Genomic DNA, 24,612 nt, shown 5'->3' with positions numbered 1-24,612 from the left:
AAAGAGCATGAGTTGGAGATATGATTTCATACCACCCTGACTCGTACAAAGTAAAACAAAATCTTCATATTTGCATCTAAACTAAAGAAAATGTATTTTGTTGATGACGTCATTTTTGTCTTTGTTTAATTGAGATTATCTCGCTTATCAGTGATCGATTTCTCCCAGATTTCGATATGTTGTAGCTGAGATAATTTTCTATCAGAAATATGTCATTTATTTTTTATTTGAATGACGTCATCATAGTAAAATATTCGATTAAAGGCGACAATGCATAATTTGTCATATTTGCGTGTTACGTCTAAAGGAGGTCACTTTTGTCAAAACATGTATCTGCATGACAATGTGTTTTGACCAGTATCTCGGTTATTATTCAACAGTTTTCTCCCAAATCTTAGTATGTTGTAGCTGGGACTATTTGCTATCTAAATACTTCCTTTTTTTCAATCAGATGTCAGGATCATTCTCATGCATGCTCATCATCATCATCATCATCAATATCATCATCATCATTATCATCAATGTCACCATCATCATCATGGTCTGAAGATGATCATCATCAACATCATCATGATCATGATCATTATCATCATCATCATAAAAATTATCGTTTTTATCGTCATATAACATTATCATTATCTTCATCATCATCACCTTTACTATCATGATCATCATCATGTTCATCATGATCATCGTTGTTTACATGTCTATATAACTTCTCCCATTCTTAAATCTATCATAAGACTTAGACAGACCACCTTATTCGTCTTCGTGACGAATTAAATTTCTAGTTTATTATTATTATTCTTTATTTTTATTTCTTCCCGTTTTTTGTGCCCCGGATAACTCAAGTTTGGTTTAGTTAATTTCATTACAATTCGGCACAATTATAGGTCATTGTAATGAGACGTGACATGAACATTTTCAAGGTCATTAGAATATCGTGACGTCATCCAGGCGCCATTTTGTGAAATCACGTTATCCATCATATCTTCATGATGCATAAGCAATGGTCATTCATATTCATATCACATATACTTTAGGTCAAGGGTCAACAGGTCATGTCATCAAAGGTCACATAAATTTCATGACGCGCGCGTATGTGCGCGTCAAAATTTAAAATTGCTCAAAATCACTTAACTATTAAACGACAGTACGAATCAGGTCATTTTAAGCATTTCAACATTTTCCGTCCGTACATGTCCCCGCGCGCGGTGTGCGCGCTCACGGCGCGCGGAAATGGTCAAATTCAAAATGTTTCCATGATTTGGATTCCTCTTAACGTAATTGACTATTTACATTAATTTCAGTTACTCTTCATATTTCATTAGGCCGTGAGCGGGCGTCAAAGTTCAAAATCCGCGCGTGCTGCTATGGGCAATATAATGCAAATTTGATCAAAAACATGCATTTTTAAAAATCGAAATAGCTCTTCAGATAGTCCATCGACCCCCAATTTTTATATCATGGTTAGAAAAAGCATAAGATGGAAATATGATTTCATACCACCCTGACTCGTACAAAGTGAAATAAAGTCATCATATTGGCATCTAAACTCAAACATATGTATTTTGTTGATGACGTCATTTTTGTCTTTGTTTAATTGAGATTATCTCACTTATCTGTGATTGATTTTCTCTCAGATTTTGATATGTTGTAGCTGAGATAATTTTCTATCAGAAATTTTTAATTATTTTTCATTTAGATGACGTCATTATAGTGAAATATTCGATTAAAGGCGACAATGCATAATTTGTCATATTTGCGTGTTATGTCTATGGGAGGTCACTTTTTTCAAAACATGAATCTGCATGACAATGTGTTTTGACCAGTATCTCGGTTGTTATTCAACAGTTTTCTCCCAAATTTTAGTATGTTGTAGCTGAGACTATTTGCTATTTAAATATTTCCTCATTTTTTCAATCAGATGTCAGGATCATGCTCATAGTCATCATTATCATTAACATTATCGTTTTTATCATCATATAACATTATCATTATCATCATCACCTTTACTATCATGATCATCATTGTTTACATGTCTATATAACTTCTCCCATTCTCAAATCTGTCATAAGACATAGACAGACCACCTTATTCGTCTTCGTGACGAATTAAATTCTAGTTTATTATTAGGTGGTCTGTTATCAACAGACCACCTATTGATTTCGTCAGAATTTTCTTTATTAGGTGGTCTGTTATCAACAGACCACCTATTGATTTCGTCAGAATTTTCTTTATTATTATTATTAGGTGGTCTGTCAACGACAGATCACCTATTGTTTTCGTCAGAATTTTCTTTATTTATTATTCTTTATTTTTATTTCTTCCCGTTTTTTGTTTATCGTTTAACTCAAGATCGGTTGTGTTAATTTCTTTCAATTTTGACACAGTCATAGGTCTTTGTCATGAGACGTGACAGGAACATTTTCAAGGTCATCAGGTTATCGTGACGTCATCCAGGCGCCATTTTGTGAAATCACGTTATCCATCATATCTCCATGATGCATTAGCAAAGGTCATTCATATTCATATCACATATACTTCAGGTCAAGGGTCAACAGGTCATGTCATCAAAGGTCACATAAAGGTCATGACGCGCGCGTACGTGTGCGTCAAAATTTTAAAAAGCTCAAAATCACTTAACTACTAAAGGAGAGTACGAATCAGGTCATTTTAAGCATTTCAAAATTTTCCGTCCGTACATGTCCCCGCGCGCGTTGCGCGCGCTCATGACGCGCGCAAAAAGTCAAATTCAAAATGTTTACATGGTTTGGATTCCTCTTAACGTTATTGACAATTTACATTAATTTCAGTCACTCTTCATATTACATAAGGCCGTGAGCGTGCGTCAAAGTTCAAAATCCGCGCGTACTGCTATGGGCGATATAATGCAAATTTGATCAAAAACATGCCATTTTAAAAATCGAAATAGCTCTTCAGATAGTCCGTTGACCCCCAATTTTTATATCATGGTTGGAGAAAGCATGAGTTGTAGATATGATTTCATACCACCCTGACTCGTACAAAGTGAAACAAAGTCATCATATTGGCATCTAAACTCAAACAAATGTTTTTTGTTGATGACGTTATTTTTGTCTTTGTTTAATTGAGATTATCTCACTTATCGGTGATCGATTTTCTCCTAGAATTTAATATGTTGTAGCTGAGCTAATTCTTTACCAGAAATTTGCCATTTATTTTTCATTTGTATGACGTCATCATAGTAAAATATTCGATTAAAGGCGACAATGCATAATTTGTCATATTTGCGTGTTATGTCTATGGGAGGTCACTTATTTCCGCGCGTGCTGCTATGGGCAATATAATGTAAATTTGATCAAAAACATGCTACTTTATAAATCGAAATAGCTCTTCAGATAGTCCGTCAACCCCCAATTTTTATATCATGGTTGGAAAGAGCATGAGTTGGAGATATGATTTCATACCACCCTGACTCGTACAAAGTGAAACAAAATCTTCATATTTGCATCTAAACTAAAGAAAATGTATTTTGTTGATGACGTCATTTTTGTCTTTGTTTAGTTGAGATTATCTTGCTTATCAGTGATCGATTTTCTCCCAGATTTCGATATGTTGTAGCTGAGCTAATTCTTTACCAGAAATTTGCCATTTATTTTTCATTTGTATGACGTCATCATAGTAAAATATTCGATTAAAGGCGACAATGCATAATTTGTCATATTTGCGTGTTATGTCTATGGGAGGTCACTTATTTCCGCGCGTGCTGCTATGGGCAATATAATGTAAATTTGATCAAAAACATGCTACTTTATAAATCGAAATAGCTCTTCAGATAGTCCGTCAACCCCCAATTTTTATATCATGGTTGGAAAGAGCATGAGTTGGAGATATGATTTCATACCACCCTGACTCGTACAAAGTGAAACAAAATCTTCATATTTGCATCTAAACTAAAGAAAATGTATTTTGTTGATGACGTCATTTTTGTCTTTGTTTAGTTGAGATTATCTTGCTTATCAGTGATCGATTTTCTCCCAGATTTCGATATGTTGTAGCTGAGATAATTCTCTATCAGAAATATGTCATTTATTTTTCATTTAGATGACGTCATCATAGTTAAATATTCGATTAAAGGCGACAATGCATAATTTGTCATATTTGCGTGTTATGTCTATGGAAGGTCACTTATTTCAAAACCTGAATCTGCATGACAATGTGTTTTGACCAGTATCTCGGTTGTTATTCAACAGTTTTCTCCCAAATTTTAGTATGTTGTCGCTGAGACTATATGTTATCTAAATCACCCTCATTCTTCCGATAAGATGTCAGAATCACGCTCATGATCATGATCATCATCCTCATCAACATCATCATGATCATCATCATCATAATCATTACTATCAAGATCATCATCATCATAATCATCATTGTTTACATGTCTATATAACTTCTCCCTTTTTCAATAAAGTAAATATTATAATCTATTATAAGACTTGAAGACAGACCACCTTATTCGTCTTCGTGACGAATTAAATTTCTAGTATTTTAATATTTATTTTGTGTCTGTATAGAAGAAATTATTATTATTCTTCCTCAATTTTGTTCGCAGGATATCACAAGAATGGCTAAAGCCATTATCATGAAACTTGCCATGATGATAGATCTTAGTCTAACTTAGAACTGCGTGGCTTTTCAAAAACTCAAAAACATCGTGACGTCATCCAGGCGCCATTTTGTGAAAATCAACTTATGATCATATCTTCATAACGGAAAAGTATTTCTCATTCATAATTATCATGATTAAGATCAATATCCGTCCGGTCAATTCCAGGTCAATAAACGTGCGTAAATGCGCACGTGCGCGTTCATCCGCGCGTTTACGCTTGAAAAAATTAAAAATGCTCTAAATCATCCCAAATTTTGTTTGCATACGTTTTAGGCCATATGGAGCATTTGACCAAAAATTATGCTCACGCGCATGCGCGCGCGTTTTTTGCGCGTATTAGCATTTTGCAACATATAATCGCCAAATTTTCTCTATCATCATATTTGGCACATTTTTCCAACATTTTGATAACTTGTTAACCTTTTAATAACGCAATGAGCGTCCGTCAAAGTTGACAGCGCGCGCGTACCTGCGTTTTCTTTATCCACAATACATGAGCAAAAACATGCCTATACAAAATTCTTTGTAACTCTTCAGAATAGATAGGAACTTCAAATATTTTTTTCATATTTAGATAGATTATGGGTCGGAGATATGTTTCATGTCTCATTTGACCCTCAATGAACTCATGACGTCATCATAATGGCCTCCGAACTCAAAATTTAAATTTTGATAGTATGACGTTTGCATATTTTTGGACAATTGATTGTATCTCTGTAAATATTAAATTTTTTTCTTGCAAATTTTAATATGATCTAGCTGAGATAATTTTCTACGAATGCAATGCCACAATTTTCCAGTTTGACAAAGGTATCATGTCGTATTTTTGCGATTAAAGGAGGCATGTCAATTTTTCACATTTTGCGTGTATTGTCTACGGCACATGACTATTTCTCAAAACTGGATTTTACATTTCCCTCTTTCGCGAGCAATATCTCCGTTGTTTTAGCATTTTTTTTGCTGAGCTTCGGGTATGTTGTAGCTGAGACAAAAGGCTATCTCCAGTGTGAACTTTATTTTTCGACCATATGCCGGGATCATGCTCATATTTCACTTGCAAAGTAGGACTTCAGAATTCTGTTTCCCGTTTACGTGTTATCGCTATGGGAGATGTTTTGGTATATCAGTAACGCACTTGACTTTCAAACTCGAGATCCCTGGTTCGAGTCCGGGTGTCTCCAACATTTTTTTTCTTCACTTTTTTTCCTTTTGACCTTTCACTGTACCATCTCCTTTGATTATTTAAACACGTAGAATCGCAAATAATGTCATAAACAACCCTTTTTACTTCATAATTACCCTATTATCAATTAATCCATTACTTTTTGCGTGTAATCCCTATGGGAGATGACTTTTTCTCAAATCTGGATTCTACGTTTCTGTCTTTTGCGAGCAATATCGCCGTTATTTCAGCTTGATTTTTGTTGATTTTTGAGTATCTTGTAGCTTAGACTATATGCTATTTAAATCAATCCTTTTTTTTTCAATAAGATGTCAGGATCGCGCTCTTGATCATGATCATGATCATCATGATCATCATTATCATAATGATGATAATCATTTATCAATTACATTTTCATTTCTTTGAATAATGAAGATTAAATCGTCAAAAGGTGTTCTTCATGATGTAAATTAGAGTCAAAGGTGTAACTGGTTACTGCACAGGGTCAAAGGTCATATATTGTTTCAATCTATCTTCCCTAGATCCATGATGATCAAGGAGACACAATTAATCTTGACATATGGATAGATCATAATGGGAGAAGCATATAAATGGGAGAAGCATTTTATAAAATAATATATCGTGTAATGCATTATTCGTTTATATGTAAACCATTATCATACGTATCACCTAATTCGTCTAAGTGACGAATTAAAGTCTAGTTTTTCTTATTATTCTTCCTCGAATTTGTTCGCAAGATATCTCAAGAATGAATAAAGCTATTATCATAAAAATTGTAATGGTGATAGATATTAGTCTAACTTAGAACTGCGTGACTTTTCTGAGACTCAAGATTACCGTTACGTCATCTAGGCGGCATTTTGTGAAAATCAACTCATGATCATATCTTCATAACAGAAAGTCTTTTCTCATTCATATTTATCATGATCAAGGTCAATATGCGTCCAATCAATATCCGTTAAAAAAAATGCGCGCATGCGCGTATGTCCGCGCGTCAATGCGCGCGCAAATTTTTAAATTGCTCCAAATCATCTCAAATTTTTTTTGCATACGTTTCATGCCATTATAAGCATTTTATTAAAAAATCGCCGAACGCGCATTTTCGCGCGTTTTCGTCCGTTACAGCCGAACGCAAAATAATAACCTGTCAAATTGTTTCGACAGGATATTCCTTACAGTTGTCCGAACAATTTGATACCATGTTTATCTCTATATCACTATTAATAACGGAATGTGCGTCTGTTCAAGGTGTATGCGCAAGTTTTGTATACATAGCATATATTGGCAAAAACATGCCTATAAAAAGTCCATTATAGCTCTTTGGGATGACTAGAGACTCCCCATTCTTTTTTATATTTGGATAGAGTATGAGTAGGAGATATGATTTCATGTCTCATTTGGCCATTAAGTACATCGTGACGTCATTATAATAGCCTTGGAAGTCAAAATACGACTACGCACATTTTGACGTCAGCATATTTATGGAAAATCGAATGTATCTCTGTAAATATTGATCGATTTACTTCTAAATTTTGATATGTTTTAGCTGAGACAATATACCACAAGATCATTACCAATATTTATTCATTTTGATGACGTCATTATGGTGAAAATTGCGATTAAAGGCGACATATGTCAGATTTTTCCTAAATATGCGTGTTATGCCTAAGGGAGGTGATTGATACTACATTCCAGTCTAGACTTGTTCATTATGTTGCGTATGTAGTGCGTCGAAATATCAGTTCAATGATTGGTAGGCTCTGCAATCAGGCGAAAATTTGAGCTTGTTTAGTAAATTAATAGTTTAATCATATAACAATTCTCTATGGAAAACCTGAAGGGGGCGCTATACCACTTTTAATCATGGTCATCGTCATTTAAAACCAAAATTTCATCATCATCAATATCGTCACTATCGTATTTATGAATATTATCATTAGATCATCATCGGCACTCTTGCATGATACAAAAATAGCTTCGTATCACCTAATTCGTCAAAGTGACGAATTAAAGTCTAGTTTTTATTTATTATTATTCTTCCTCGAATTTGTTCGCAGGATATCTCAAGACTGAATAAAGCCATTATTAAGAAACTTGTAACGATGATAGATATTAATCTAACTTAGAATTGCGTGACTTTTCAGAGACTCAAAATTACCGTGACGTCATCCAGGCGCCATTTTGTGAAAATCAACTTTTTATCATATCTTCATAACGGAAAGTAATTTTTCATTCATATTTATCATGAACAAGGTCAATATTTGTCCGGTCAAATTAAGGTAAAAAAATGCGCGCAAAAATGCGCGTATGCGTTTGTGCGCGCGTATAATTTTAAATTGCTTAAAATCGTCCTAATTTTTTTTTGCATACCTTTTAGTCAATTATAAGCATTTCATAAAAAATCGCGCAAAACACGCATTTTTGCGTGTTTTCGTTCGTCACGGCCGAATGAAAAATAATTAACCCTCAATTTGTTTTGACAGGATATTCCTCAAATTTTTCTGAATACTTTGATACCATGTTCATCTCTTTATCACTATTAATAACGGAATGAGCGTCCGTTGAAGATAAATATACGTGCGTGCGAGCTCATATATTACATAGCATTAATGGGCAAAAACATGCCTATAAAAAGTACCTCGGGATGAATAAGGACTGCCAATTTTTTGTTCATATTTAGATTGAGTATGAGTCGGAGATATCATTTCATGTCTTATTTGGCCATTAAGTATATTTTTACATAATCATATTGACCTTGGAACTCAAAATACGAATTTGCATATTATGACGTCAACATATTTACGGAAAATGATTGTATCTCTGCAAATATTGATCAATTTTCTTCTAAATTTTGATATGTTGTAGCTGAGACAATTCTTTACAAGATTATTACCAATATTTATTCATTTTGATGACGTCATTAGATTTTTGCTTAATATGCGTCTTATGCCTATGGGAGGTGATTGATACTACATTCCAGTCTAGACTTGTTCATTATGTTGCGTGCGTATGTAGTGCGTCGAAATATCAGTTCAATGATTGGTAGGTTCTGCAATCAGGCGAAAATTTGAGCTTGTTTAGTAAATTAATAGTTTAATCATATAACAATTCTCTATCGAATACCTGAAGGGGGCGCTATACCACTTTTAATCATGGTCATCGTCATTTAAAACCAAACAATTATGCATTCAATATATTTGCTTAAATTCGTTTTTTATCTGTTTAAAATTATATACACTTAAAATATTGTATCAAACCATATAATGTTCATGAAAATGTATCGATTAAAAATAGAAAGAAGATGCAGAAACCAATAAATCAAATCAAATCAAATCAAATCAAATATCGTCATTATCATATTAATAAATATTATCATTAGATCATCATCAGCACACTTTCATGATACAAAAATAGCTACGTATCACCTAATTCGTCAAAGTGACGAATTAAAGTCTAGTTTACTTTGTATTCTTCCTGATCCCCCTTTATCATTCTTTTCAGAACTTCAGAGAGTACTCTTTAAATTTGTATGGAGTAATAAGAAGGACAAAATTAGACGCTCTTTACTTTACAATGATTATAAAGAAGGAGGGCTTAAAATGCCTCATTTATTATCTTTTAACCGTGCAATGAAAGTTAATTGGATAAAGAGATACTTTGATGAAGAAAACAAAAGTAAATGGAAAATGTTTTGTGCACATTCTCTGAGACGTATGGGAGGTGATATTTTTTTTAGCGGCAATCTCCGCTCTGATCATTTAATGTTCAATACATACGCAGATCCTTTCTGGATTGATATATTGATTGCATGGAGTCACTACAAGTACTACAACCCAGTTAAATTCAAAGAAATTATTTCCCAACCCCTTTGCCTGAATTATCATATACTGGTAGGCGGAAAACCTCTCAATATTAATATACGTTTTAATTCTGATATGATATATGTTAAGGATATTTTGCGCATTGATGGTTCATTTATGTCTTTTAATCAAATCCAACGCCAAATGAATTTTCTGTCTGGTTCATTTATGTTATATTATTCAGTTCTTTCCGCGTTACCTAGTAGTTGGAAACGTATTCTAAATTTTGAAATAGAAAATGCTTCTCTAAATTGTGTTGATATTTTATTGAACGAATTCCGTAAACCTAAAAAGATATCAAAACTTACGTACAATATTTTCTTAAACAAATTTTCAGTAAATATCTCAGAAAAAAAAATCCATATTGTTCCGTTTAGTCTCATTTCACAACGCCCCCTATCGTCAGAGTATGGTCAGAGCCAGCAGCCTAACATTAGGTATCACAGAAGAGCTGCGTTGAGTGGGGACACACAGAACTCAACCACGCAAATTCTCTCTTTGTGAAGGAAGATTTTCATATCATGGAAAAAATAAATATTATACAATTATATGTCTCTCGAAAGCTCAGGATTCTGTCTTTCATGTCATGTCATTTTCATCAAAATCCATCAATTACTTACGACACAGTTGCTTGAGATTTACCCTCTAATTTGTACCGTCTCACTTCGTTTGTCGCCATTTTTTTTTGACGGCCGATTTGTATCCCTAGTTTTAGCTCAATTCGCTTGAACGCCATTTGTCTTTGAGTTTTAAAAATCCACTGGTTGGGAAGAGCACATCTTGAGCTTTATTTTCATATGAAAACTGATGGGGGTATGTTTAAAAAAGATCGTGAAAAAATCAGAGTGAAAAGTTTGAAACAATTGTTCTATATCAGAAAAACATACTTTTAATTCAATTTTGATACGAGAAGAAAGAGAATTTACTGGAGAATACGATCATGTAATTATTAAGAATGACCGCGAGATGGCGCTAGAGCTCGAATCCGATGAGTACAGCTTGTACCCTGAGTAATACGCACTGAGCGGGAGTGAATACAGCGAGCAGGCCCCCAACTTCGCACGGGGAACCGACGGCCCACGTGGCGCCACGTGTCGCCTCACCGCACCAGCCGCTTGCCGTCCCATCAAGATCCGAAACGGAGCATGAATCTGAGGCTTTAAATATCGAAACTGAGGCAGGATTTGCAGCATTTGGCGAACAAATTAGTAAATACATATATATTTCGACGGAATTATTATGCTAACGTAACCTAAACAGATTTTAAAGCGATCACAAGACCAATAATACATGTTTGTGTTTTTCCACTCGTAATTTTTCTCGCACGTCATGCGAGTGAACTTTGAATTTCAAAGTGACTTTTTAAGAAATTCAAGAACAAACTTGTGTAATCTTTGTCAATTTATAGAGTGAAAATTTAATCAAATTTCGTCAGAAAAAAAATATTTTGTGTGTTTCAATCTAAATCAAAAAACTGTAATGACGGCTTTTCTGATCTTTGGAAAATAATTATTAAATTCCAATTAAATTCAGGCAGTGTCTTTTCAGTAATCATATCGGATTGATGCACGTCTGTATGAAAACCCAATGACACACACACACACACTCGGTGATAGCTCGGCGGCAGTGCACCGCCCATACTGGTGTCTCTATTCTCATGTTGTGATTGTGAATCCATTATTGTTTTCCCAGAGTTTCTAAATTTAAGATCGTGGATTCAATTTATGAATTTCAATTAAAAGGGATTTGTTATTATTTTTGTTTATATAGTAAATAAGTTAGGTAGGCCTAGGGGGGAGGGAGGGGGGTGGGGGTGGGGGGGGGGGGGGTCGGGGGAAGAGGAAATTTTTTTTTTTTTTTTTGTTGGTCTAAAAAAAATCGTAACGACTCAGCCCACCGCTGAATAACCGGGAGGGGGGGGGGGGGTAAGAGGGCACTTTTTTTGGGGGGGGGGGTCAAGAAATTTTAAAATTTTTAAATTTGCTACGTTGGGGGGGGGGGGGGGTGGTAAGGTCACCTTTTGAGGTCAGCCATTGCCATATTTTTTTTTTTTGGCCGGGGGGGGGGGGCACGTGCCCCCTGTGCCCCCCCCTGGATCCGCCACTGCCATACTTTGTATTGATGTGCCAAAATTCATTCCCCTACCATTAACGGTTTTCAATTTAGGCAGACTTGAAAACACAAAAAAAAGCTTAAGGGTGCTTTAAAATATGAAGTTTTAAGAGTTTAGAGCCATTTTCAAATTCCATTTAAAATTAATTTAAATTGATTTGATGGTCCAACCTTGCTGAAATATTTAAGCTATATATATACCCCAGATATGCCGAAATTCAGCCCCTCTTGATAGACACTCTCAAATCTAGCCATATTTCAAAACCCATGAAAACTTGTTCCGGCGACGCAAAAATAGCCATTTTGTCACACACATCAAAATGGGCTTCATATAATTATTTGAAAAATTCCACAAAAAAAAAATATTTGTCTAAAGAACCTGAAAAAAAAATAGGCATGTAGAAATCCATACAGAAAACAGATTTCTTGAAAAGAAAAGTGATTCATCAATTATTAACAAAATTATGTCACCTTGAAAATGGCTAATTGTCAGTTATAGCCTAATTACGCAAAATTTGACCATTTCGTCTCTTATGTAAGTGGCCGTATTTTCAAAAGTACTTATTCAAATTTGACAAATGAGGTATCAAAACTCCTCTTTCCATGTGCTCTAAAATGAAATTGGCAGGGGAAATGAAATGTAGATACTTTCAAACTTTAGCTGTGATACCTACTAACATGTTAGCCTATGGACGTTTTTTTTTTAAATCGTTAAAAATTCATTTTTTGTTTAAACGAAAAGCACATCCACCCCGACGTTCGTTATCACTAGCTCTTTCATTGGAGCCCTAATGTCTCATTGACTTTTGAAAGTTCACCCACCGTAATTTTTCAAAATAGGTTGCAAGCTCGTCATTGCCTATAATACACATGTGAAACAAATCTAACTTTGGACTCAGTTTTCCAAGCGATTTGAAGATTATAGGTCGAGCACACGAAACATAAAAAGCATGAATTATCATAGATCACTTCTGCCTATTTCATTTTGTCCATTTCATCCAACCCCCCCCCCCCCCCCACCGTAATTTTTCAATTTAGTAAAAGCAAACATTTTGCCGAGGTAAGCAAAAACATGAATATTCATGAACGGTCAGACAATACATCCTTTTAGTACGTAACGTATAGTGAATGGGAATGGGCGATGATCCGTGTAGGAGGTAGAGGTCAGTAGTTTGTGCTGGCAATGTTCACGCGAGCGAAAATGAGACAATCGGAGCAATATGAACAGGATAAATGGCAAAGGGATCTACAAAATAATTTAAACGATTCACTAATTTGGAAATCCCGTTTTACATTACTTTATAGGTCATCAATAGATAATAAAATGAGACATTTCCAATTTAAACTTATTCATAGAAAAATTGCAACACAAAGTTTTCTTTATAAGATAGGTATAAGTACTTCTTCAATGTGTACTTTCTGTGAAAATCATGAACAGACGTTGTCTCATTTATTTGTAAATTGTGAAAAAGTACGATCTTTCTGGAATGTTATATGTGCATGGTTGAAAGAAAAGAACATACGAAATGTTTTGTTCACAGATGAAGAATATTTTTTTGGTACTCTCGTAATTAATAATTTTTATTTCGTCGATACAGTTATTATTTTTGCAAAATATTTTATATTCACTTGTAAAATGCAAAACGTTATTCCACTCTTTCCTTCTTTTCAACGAGCTCTCAAACATTTAGAAAATATGGAACGTATAATTGCTTTCAAGAAAAATCGTCTCGATCTTCATAATAAGAAATGGCAGATATTTTGTTGATTTTTTTTAAATTGCTGATGAGTTAACTATTACACTATATATTATTATACATATTTTATGTCTATACGAACATGTTATTATTACTATTATTATTATCATGTACTTTTATTATTATGAATGAGATTTGTTTTTCAATAAATACTTTGAAAAAAAAAAAAACCCTCATTGGTTAATTCTTGATAACATGCCATCCGCTATTAGTACTGTTGAACGGCATCATTCTTCAGCCGTGCAATTCCGTTTGATCCTTTCGCACCATTGCACGCTGACGTCACTAACGATGTACAACGTATATGGTGAGGTAAGTGACGTCGCCGTGCAATGGTACCAAAGGATCAAACGAAATTGCACTCCCCGTCAAAATAAACATAAATCTTTGTACGCGCGGCGCATGGTATGCGCATTGGTTGCTGCTTGCTTAATAGTGCGCGCTCACTATCGGCAATTTCATGAATTAAAAACAAACACCAAAACAACTGAGATTTAGGTCCAGAAAAACTGTTTTAAACCTATTAACGTTCGAGGTGTTGTATAAAACAAATAGTGAATGGCCTTTATTCGTGCAATGGAACAAGATTTTGCATTCGGTGAAGGATGAGACGCTTTATTCAACTCGGCTGCGCCTCGTTGAATATTACGTCTCTTATCTTTCACCTCGTGCAAAATCTTGTACCATTGCACGCATGGCCATTGACTATTTGTATAAAATTGCATAATTTTATCTCAAAGCTTACATGTCCCATGACAAGAGAATGATGGTTACTCATCTTAAATCAAAGTTCCCCACTGCCTTTAATTCAACAATGTTGTCCAAGCAGGCTTAACTGAACAAAATCAAGCGTCAAACGGTAATTTTACTTTCATAATATCTTAGCTGCTTGATAGAAGAAAAAAATGGGCATTATGGACGACTTATCACAATAAATGGAAGCCTTTGACCATTCGTATTGCTGAAGGAATTGTTTAACTTTGTTTCCAGTTTTACGAATCTGAGATGCATGGCCCTACATGATATCAGTGTCTGTAATGTGGTGTAATATTGAATCCCTCGACAAATTGTGCTAACTAATTATCATAAATTGCTTCAAAAAATTATTTAAAACAATCTTTGGGTGACCGGTTTAACCATACTCATTTCCTCCAATAGACTGTAGTGTTGTAAAACCGTTGGAATACTGTTTTTGACAATTCGAATTCCAATCATAAATATCTTGATAATGAAATATGCAAATGTCTTGTAAAAGTCACGGGATTCATTTCTGACCTAAAGATTAATAATTTTGAATATAGCATGAGCTAAATCCATGATTTAGTTTAGAATCAGAGTCAAAGCTACATAATACCTTTAACAAGGTGCCCACATCCCACGTACCTTCATGCTGATCATGTTTTGAAGCTGTTCCATCTACCTTGTTCTTATCATCAGATGCTTCATTATCCGCACTTAATTCCTGTTGAACTTGCTGGTCCCTGCTGTCATCTGCAAATGTAAATGTAGAACAAAATGGAGGGAAGAATTATAAACACTTTATTAGGAGAACATGTGCATTTTTGTATTTATCCAGTTTTCAAATAGATCAATCAATCAAACAAAAAATGAATGCAACATGCAGAGTTTATAGTTCAATTACATCTCGAGCGGAAAGGTGATATTGAGGGAAAGCGAATGCTCTACCGAGTCAAGAAATGTCAACACTGTTAATGACAAAAAAATTAGGAAACTAAATAAAGGAATAGCAACAAAAATGACTTATTTCACAACAAATATTCTCTATATGTTCGTTTGTCTTCTTCAATGTTCGTAGAAACCCACAGTCCGTTAGGAATAAAAAATAAACACTTGTGCATGTAATATAGCCTGTTAAGCCTCATTTATACTCGTTTTAAGTGTAGCAATTTCGAGCGAATCGCATGTTTTGAAAATCTGAAATACACATTGGGGAAACAATATTAAATTATACATTTTTGTATTTACGAGTTAACCTCTGGCGACCGCAAGGACAAGAGCATGCAAGGGATTAGCGGGATATATTTTTAATATTTTGAGCCTTTTCAGAATGAGGATCATTTTAAAATCCAAAGTTGTATGCCCCGAATGTCTCGGAAATAGGTATTTTCCGTATTTATGAATTTCCACCCGGTCCCCAACAGAAAAAAATATTCTGTGTGCCCATCTTCTTGGGCATTAATGCATCGTCGTACAGAGGATTTTGTTATGTTGGGGACCGGGGTAAAATGCAATGAATTAGTGAAAATTTGTTGTATTTTCTTTTCTTTTTTTAATTTGATGGAACTACCCCCTACTTTAGCCCCCGCTGCGTACAGTCATGGCTCAGTGTCCAAGCAATGCCCTCGTAACTGTGAGGCCCCAGGATCAAAACCGTGTCGATGTGCTATCTTAGTGCCCTTTTGTGGGGCATTAATCCTCATTACTGTCATTTATGACTTAAGGGCGTATGTCCCCTAGTTGATAAGCATAGTAGTATACACATGCTTCAGCAGTCACGCAAAACAAACACTGGCAAATTATTATTCAATACAATCTGAGAATGTATACTGTTATTTAGATCAATTAGGAATAAAATGTCAAAATAATTCCATAAATTGGGGTAAAAAAAAATATTCCAACTATATGAGCGACAGTGTATATTTATATATATATATATATACATATATACATATACTGATATATCCATGTATTCAATGAAATACATGTTAATTCAAACTGCATTTTAAACGAGAGATGAGACGATCCTCACTCAAAATCCTACACAAAGTCGAGTGTGTCATGGTGTCCTGCCGTTTTGTCAATAGCGAGCTTCGATTCAGGCACCCGACGCACAGTGGGCCAGGGAGGAACCAAAGTGCGCCAAAACTCATGTTTGGGGATTTATTTTTTATAAATCCAGAGGAAATGTTTGGATTTCCAGGGATTTTCGCTAAAATTTTATTACCAACATTTTCTCTGATGTCTAAGCTTTAAGTTGATACCAGATTTGGCTGCCCGATTCTGCCCGTTATTATGTTAGAGCCGTTTTCCTTGCAACATTGCCCCGAAAATGTGTTCATTTCGGTCCGCGATGTCAGAATAAGTGTCACGCGCCCCCTCGCGCCGTGATTTATGACCACGAATCCTTCATGATTCAGCCGCGGACCCCCAAAACCCACATTTTTCGGGGCAATGTGGCAAGGGAAATCGGCTCTAACATAACAACGGGCAAGATCGGGCAGCCAAATTTGGTATCAACTTAAAGCTTAGACATCAGAGGAAATGGTGGTGTTAAAATTTAAGCGGTACACTGCGGAGATCTAAACATTTCTTCTGGATTTATAAAAAACAAGGATAATTAGTCCATTTTTCAGTGAATTACCCTATAATATATCATGAAGATTGTGTTTCTATTAATTTTAACCCATTCATTCAACGAAATGAACTGTCAGGAATATGTGAGAGCAATTTCATATCAATAACTTAAAAACTTCATGTTGAATTGAAAGATTTATAAAATAAGTCACTTTTGCATTAAAACTGTGAATATGTAGGATTTTGCTGTTTGAAGTAGTACATTTATACCCTTATTGTGCATAACGGAATTAAATATTTCACTGAGGTATTCCTCTATGTATTACCTTTCAACTGGGCAAGAAAAAAAAAATTAAAAAAAAAATCACCCAAAACTTAGTTTTGGCGCACTTTGGTTCCTCCCTGGCCCACTGTGCGACGTCGCGTCGGATACTACGAGGTACTGGAGCGTGGAGACGTTGCTAACGTCCGTTCCCTTCGCGGCAATGCTTTCGATTTTTTCACTTCGGTGCTTTCGTCAGTCACGTGATCAATTTTTGTTTAGATCAGGTGATTAAATCAGTTAAACAAAATCGCAGTGCGCGGAAATCTGATACGAAGAATTAACATGAGGATGACAGAAATAGAAAGTTAAAATGATAAAAGAAAAAAATAACATAAGCAAAGGTGATAGAAAAATAAACGAGGGATAGGAAGAGCAAATAATAAAAACAAAAGAATAACATAAGAGAAAGTGATATAATGATAAAAACAAAGAATAACATTGGAAAACGTGATAGAAGGAAGAAACAAAGAATGACATAAGGAAAGACAGAAAGTGGAAGTGATAGAATGATAAAACAACAAAGAATAACATAAGAGAAGGTGATAGAAGGAAGAAACAAAGAAGAAAAAAGGAAAAACAGAAAGAGAAAGTGATCGTATGGTAAAAAAAAGAATAACATAAGAGAAGGTGATAAAAGGAAAGAACAAAGAATAACATAAGGACAGATAGAAAGAGGAAGTGAAAGAATGATAAAAACAAAGAATAAAATAGGAGAAGGTGATATAAGGAAGAAACAAAGAATAACATGTGGAAAGACAGAAAGAGAAAGTGATAGAATGGTAAAACAAAGAGTAACATAAGAGAAGGTGATAGAAGGAAAGAAACAAAGGATAGCATAAGGAAAGACAGCAAGAGAAAGTAATAGAAGGATGAAACAAAGAATAACACTAGAAAAGATGATAGAAGAAGAAACAAAAGATTGCAAGAGAAATAATCGAATGATAAAAACAAAGAATAACATACAAGAAGGTGATGAAACTACACTCACGTTAACGTTTTCACAGCGACGTCGATTCACGGAAATTGCCCCCGACACCCGTCGGGTGATTTGGAAGGGAACGGGGCCCAGAAGCTCACGTATGCGCAGGGGAGAAATATGATGTCACGCGTAGTAGCCTACGTCGGGTGCCTAAAATCGAAAGGTCGCTATTTATTGTATTCGGGTTGAAGAGGACTTTAAAGTCAGTCGCCGGGAACGCCACATGATTTGTAAGGTGAATCAAGAATCCCGGGATAATGGGAGTACGAGGTGCTTGGTAGAGCTTGAATTTTCTACCTGTTTCTTATTTAGTTCGCATTTATTCATGCATTCATTATCGCACTGAATTTATCTAAACAAATACAGAAGTTAAATAGAGCGTAACACATTTTTATATTCTTGTAGCTAATCCCACAAGTCCCCCACTCACATCCTACACACCTACCGTTAGTCGTCTTACTCGGATAATGCTCAACATGTTGTTGATGATTCGCAGTTTCCTCAGTGGCGGGTGTCTGTGGACATAAAATGAAAAGTCACGGGACAATGGGAAACTAAAATATTCACATAAACATGGAAAAATGAAGGCACAAAAGATTCAATATCCCCAACATAGCGTGTTTGCACCCATTCTATTCATAACAATGAATATTCAGGAATAAGATTATTCGGATACCAAAATATTCTGCATTGGGAAATACTTCATGCTAATATTATGTTCATTCTTAAAAACATATTTTAAAAATTAAATATCATACCGTGCTACCTTGCACATCGTTGGAAGTGCTACACACTGGTCATCTTATATTTTCAGAAATCTCCTCTTGTAGGGTTTCTAGACCGTATCAAGATTTATACATATAATTCTTTTACAACTATATTTGACGCAAAAAGTGTGAACAGGTAATATAAAAGAATTTCTTTTTCACATAGTTCACATTTCCTAGGGGCGAAACCAAAATGTTATGGGATACTGTAAAATCATGTTTGGTATCAAAGTGTTTGGAGTATCTCCCTGCACAAATTCTAGTTGGAATACCTTACAAATATGCTGCTGGCAGAAAAAAATGACGGCCATCTTTAAAAATGGCCGCTATGTATAACTACTGTTGAAATACTTTGGATATTACTTTTTAACAGAAACCCATTTTGCCGTGTGAGTTGTAACACGGAACACATTCAAATAAAATAAAAAATATTCACATTCAATGGCCCGAATTCAAAAAGGAGGTTTAGATTTAATCCAGGCTAAATCGCGTCATAATACGTCATAACACCGAGCTTTAGACTATGGGTCATTATTTTGGTATTCACAAAGGAAGTTTAGATTTAACCCAGGCTAAATCGCGTCATAAAACGTCATAAATTTAGCCCCCTCAGAAGGGTGGTTTTAACAGCGGGCTAAGTCTAACCCGCGGTTTAACGCGTCATATGACGTCATACCAGCGAGCTTTGGCTTTTTAGCGCAGACGATCGTACACATTTTGTTGACAAATTTGTGGTGAAACAAAGCGTCCTGCCAGCCAACAACAGTCGATTCCATTCAGCAGACGGCCCGAGCCAGCGGCCCGTTGATTGGTTGAGTACCGTATGCGTCGGCCAATAGGCCTAGTGCATCAGCCGAACCAGCGGCCGAACCAGCGGCCTTGGTGATTGGTCGATCACCGTGTGCGTCGACCAATAGGCATTGGGCGTTATTGTTCCAATTATCGATCGAATTATAGACCGCTCCGCCGGTCCTCCCGTAAAGTATAAAAGACCCTTGCTTACAATAGTTTTTATCACCTGACGAAGTATCGCAGTAGCATACGAAACGTCGTGATCTTTTAGATTCCTTATTGACCACATTGCGAGACAAACGAATATCACTAGCGATATTATTTTCGATATTTTTAGTTATTCACAACATATTTGAACCATATTCTCAGCTCAGCTACAATGAAAGCACAATTGAACATGTTTTATGTGCGTAAAAAGTGCACGAATAATAATTTAATCGTAAGTTGCACAGCCTTTGCGAACATTGTCGCAAGATCTAACGCAGCTCGGACCCATGCGTGTGAATTTGTGTTGCGTTGTTTATGTAATCCTGCGAGGCTAGGCAATTGCGAATGCGCCAGCTAACAATAAGAAATAAGTTATAACATCACACAATTGTGTGATTCGGGAAGAAAAATATGTTGATCATGACATTTGAGACATTCCTGGCCTCGGGGGCCGGGGGGGGGGGTAGCGACAGTTCCATTGCAGTAGCAGCTGCTTGGCCTCGATCGGCTTGCGCAATGGCATGCATTTATTATTTAAAATGATTGTCGTTGATTCGAGCATTTGCTCTGCTGATGCTGCTTCTCATCTAACGGAGGAGAACGAAAAATGCCGAAATGAAAATGGAAATTCTTCCACGCTGATGGATTGTATTAGTCTACTAAGTACTAGGCCTAGACTAGAGGCCTAGATCTATAATCTAGGTCTAGATCTAGGCCTAGAATCTAGACCCTAGATCTAGATCTAGACTCTATTCTAGACCTCTAGATTTAGAAATTGAAATGGAATAGGGCCTAGATCTACAATATTTTTTTCAAAATAGACCTAGAAGTAGATCTAGGTCTAGAATCTAGATCTACACCTACTTTTCATAAATTCATACCAAGCACGCGGCCATGGTTTGTTGTGTTGTGTCTTGAGAAGTTGAGTGTTTGTGTGTCTCACCGTCACTGAGTTCGAGCTCGAGTCTGACTGAGCTGAATGAGAGGTAGTCTACTTAAGGCCCATCTAGACTAGACTCTAGACTTACTGACTGTCGAATGTCTCTACATCAATACATTGTTGTACTTGAATTTTGAAGCAAGTTTAAAATCTGCGTAAGCAAATAGCCAATAAATCAAAATGTGTTCTTCCTAATCTAATCTTAGTCAAATTCAACCTTTCACATGGGGCATCTAATGCTAATTTACATGTACATGTAGCTAATTTCACACTTTATCAAGCATGAGTAGATTTTTAACGAAAAAAATGACAGGAATTGGCCCCTACGTTCTTATGGAGGTTCAGTGACATCATCTGATTACCCAATAGTATGAATCAACTAGTACGGTGGTACTAATATCACTCCTTTTTTTAATGCTATCAAAGTATCGTTACTATTTTTTGAGAGTTTGCAAAAGCTATTCAAATTCAGATTGTCTACATTACAAAGAATGCAAAACATGTAATATCATAGGCTTTATTCGATAAACAATAAATGATATTTTTTCATTTCATGTTCTAATTTAATTCACTTGTTTCTATTTTGTTGTGAGAGAGACAACATGGCTGAATATAATACATATTCACCATCTCCCCTGGCTTGACCGGAACAGAGAGTTGATAGGCAGACCTCAGAGAGGCTTTCGTGACCGCAAGAACCCTTTTGAAGTGTATGATGATGAGTCATTCCGGACCAGGTACCGGTTTCCCAAAGAGACAGCGCTCTAGCTCATGAACTTGGTGGATGAAGAGCTGAGGAGGACGACAGACAGGAACGACCCAATACCTGTATTGATACAGGTAGTGACAGCACTTCGATTTCTATGATGTTGGTGAATAATTTACCTTATTTAGTATGATAATGTTATGTTAAAATTCTATTTAATCTGGGCTGAGCGAAAAAAATTAACGGGTAAAATAGTGGTTATTATGTTTGGCGGGAGGTTTTGTCATAAACCGGGATATTCTACATGAAAGCGGGAGGAAGGGCGTGGTGTCGTGAGACTCCCTCCAGATGCAAGAGGGTTGACAGCCCTGATTTAATAAAAAAAATATATTCTACAATTTTAAGGACATTAAACATTTCTCAGTTTGAGAATTTGATATGGCCTTGTAACTTGTAAAAAATTGTACTAGTTGATATTTCACTAAAAGGAATATTTCTTTTTTTACAGGGTCATTCCAAAAGATGCACGATGAGGCGCAGCTTTCACAGTCTTCTGTATGCAGAGTCATCAAAGACGTGTCAGAAGCGTTTGCAAGAAGAAGGAGACATTTCATGAAGTTCCCAACATCAAGAGAAGAAGTAGAAGCAGCAGCATCTTGCAGTATTCTCACATCTGTCTTTTCAATTGCCGTCATTTGTTGTGTTGTGCTGACTTTTTGTTAATCGTCATTGTCATCATCTTCACCATCATCGACATCACTGAAATTGTTCATTGACTGCTTCATCACCATCGCCACCGACAACATCGCTGTCATCATTATCATCACTGACATCATCATCGTTTTCAACATTGTCTTCGTCAATAACCTTGAATACTTGTTTTGATTATCCATATTAAATCGTCAATATTTAAAAATATTTATCTTGTTTGATGGTGTGGTTTATCTCGGAATATCATTAAGTTAGGAGGTAAACCCCCTTGGGGAGTGCTACAAGTGAATGACCTACTTTGTTTATCTTGTTTAATTATTAATATACCATTTGCTGTTATCTATTTCTTATAATTACTTTGTATCCAGTACCCACCATCAATTAAAATGGATTCAGTATTTTTTGCTAAATCCAAACACCTGTGCAGTACAACATTAAGAGAGAAAGAGAGAGAGCAAAAGACAAAGAGAGAGATGAAGAAAGAAGGAGAAAGGGTATGTGTGAGAGAGAGAGAGAGGTGGAGGAAAACAAAGAAAGGAGGTATGAGAGGGAGTTCTAACGAAATAAAAAGATAATTTGAGAGAGAAGGTGGGGTAGAGAGCAGGTGAAAAAGAAGAGAGACAACAAACAAAAACAGGGAAGGTGAAAGAGTGAGAAATAGAGACAAAATTGTTTAAAAAGTTTAACTTTCTTTTTTGTTTAAATCACTATTCCCTTGAGAAATTCAATAGATCTACAGCAAAAAAAATAAGAAAAAATGAATGCCCCCCTCACAAAATAATTAATACAGCAAATAAACCAATTAAGACAAAATTAATGCCCCCCTAAGAAAACAATTAATGCCCCCTCCCCCTAAGAAAAATTAAGAAAAAAATAATGCCCCCTCTCCCCCCCCCCTGAATTAGGCCTATAATTCTTTATCACATGTCAAGACTGCCATGTTTTTGCTGTCCTCTTATTTGATATGACCAGTAACAGGGGCAGATCCAGGAATTTCTTCCCGAGGGGGGGGGGGGGGGGGGCACACGGGGGGGGGGGGTTAGATGACATACATATATATTTTTTTGGTCCCCAAAAAATGTTTGATCCAGGTCCAGGTTCAGCTTGTTTCGGATGAAGCCTAGATCTACCAACAACAACAAAAACAAAACAAAAAGGTGTCTCTTCCTAACTTCCTAATCCCCCATCCCCTTTCCCCAGATTGGGCACTAAGTTATGGCACTCTGCCTTGTTTGAAATATTTAGAGGAAAACAAATCATGTTTAGAGAGAAAAAAGTTTAGATTAATAAGTATGTGCTTTTTTTCTACTAATGTCTTTGTTTACATTAAATTATCAGGAATATATGCCACCCCTTTTTTATTTATTTTGTTGTTGTTGAGAATTCTGGATTCAGCCCTACATATGACATGGTTATTTCTTACTCTAAAGGACATGAACAAATTCATAAACTGATAACTAAATGCATGCATTTGATACTAGCACGAACCGTACTAAGTTGATGTCTATTAATTGTAAATTATATGGAACCAAGAAGCAAATAATGACCACAGAAGTGCAAAATAGAGCATCAGGACCCGATAATCAAATGTTATTGTGTATATCTACTCACGAACAGGACACCTAAGTTGAACTCTGGCAAGGTATGTTTGTATGAAGTTCGAAAATATTCAGGCTGGTTTTATAATCTAAGCCCATGCGAACATCGTACTTATCTTGGACTAATGATATTTCAGGGGAACTGTCATCTGGCTTATGCCGAAAGGGTGGGAAGCGTCACGTCGCGTTGACTTTAACGCGACCATTCGTCCAAAGCCCCCCCCCCCCCCGTCGGTTTGGCCGAAAGGGTGCGTTGGGAGTGTCGCGTCGCGTTAACTTGACCGCTACCATTCGTCCAAAGCCCCCCCCCCCCGGTTTTGCCGAAAGGGTGTGTTCAAAAAATATATAAAACGATGGAGAAGCAGAACTATCCGTTAATCGTACTTTTAGCTTACTTGAACTATATTTTATTATTGAAACTGTTTACACAAAATAACTTTGTGAAGTCAAACACAGAAAGACACGAATGCACACACACATAAGCCCATACATCCAACTACACCCACACACACACACACACACACACAAGGCAAACGACACTTTTTCATTTTACTGTTTTTCTATTTGCCGAATTAAATGAACTTTGTAAATAACTATTGGGTTTTCTTACGTGTCGTAAAACAAATTCTGCTTGATCTGCCATTCCGCTGGGAAGTAAAAATCTTACTGCAACGTGGACACCTTGCCCCTGTCATTATTATTTTTACGT

This window comes from Strongylocentrotus purpuratus, unplaced genomic scaffold (assembly GCF_000002235.5).
Source record: "Strongylocentrotus purpuratus isolate Spur 01 unplaced genomic scaffold, Spur_5.0 spur5_scaffold_20, whole genome shotgun sequence".
Classification (NCBI taxonomy): Eukaryota; Metazoa; Echinodermata; class Echinoidea; order Camarodonta; family Strongylocentrotidae; genus Strongylocentrotus; species Strongylocentrotus purpuratus.
This window is presented reverse-complemented; position numbering follows the sequence as displayed.